This window comes from Sinocyclocheilus grahami, unplaced genomic scaffold, assembly GCF_001515645.1.
Source record: "Sinocyclocheilus grahami isolate Dianchi unplaced genomic scaffold, SAMN03320097.WGS_v1.1 scaffold48.1, whole genome shotgun sequence".
Lineage (NCBI taxonomy): Eukaryota > Metazoa > Chordata > Actinopteri > Cypriniformes > Cyprinidae > Sinocyclocheilus > Sinocyclocheilus grahami.
Genome location: NW_015505227.1, coordinates 1533688 through 1534145, shown reverse-complemented (window position 1 = coordinate 1534145; position 458 = coordinate 1533688).

The following is a 458-nucleotide window of genomic DNA, read 5'->3' as shown; positions in this document are numbered from 1 at the left end:
TTATATTTTATGAGTATCTGTAATATATATATATATATATATATATATATATATATATATATATATATATATATATATATTACAGATCTACAGATATATTACAGTATATATATGCAAAATGTTATTACGATATAAAATCTATTTTAATATTTTAATATACTTTAAAATATAATTTATTTCTGTGATGCAAAGCTGAATTTCCGTCAGCCATTACTCCAGTCTTCAGTGTCACATGATCTTTCAGAAATCATTCTAATATGCTGATTTATTATCAGTGCTGGAAACTGTTGTGCTGCTTAATATTTTTTTGGAAACTGTGATACTTTTTTCAGGATTGTTTGATGAATAAAAAGTTAAAAAGAAGAGCATTTATTAAAAAAAGAGAAATATTTTCTAACAATATACACTACAGTTCAAAAGTTTGGGGTCAGTACATTTTTATTCTTTCTTCTTTTTTA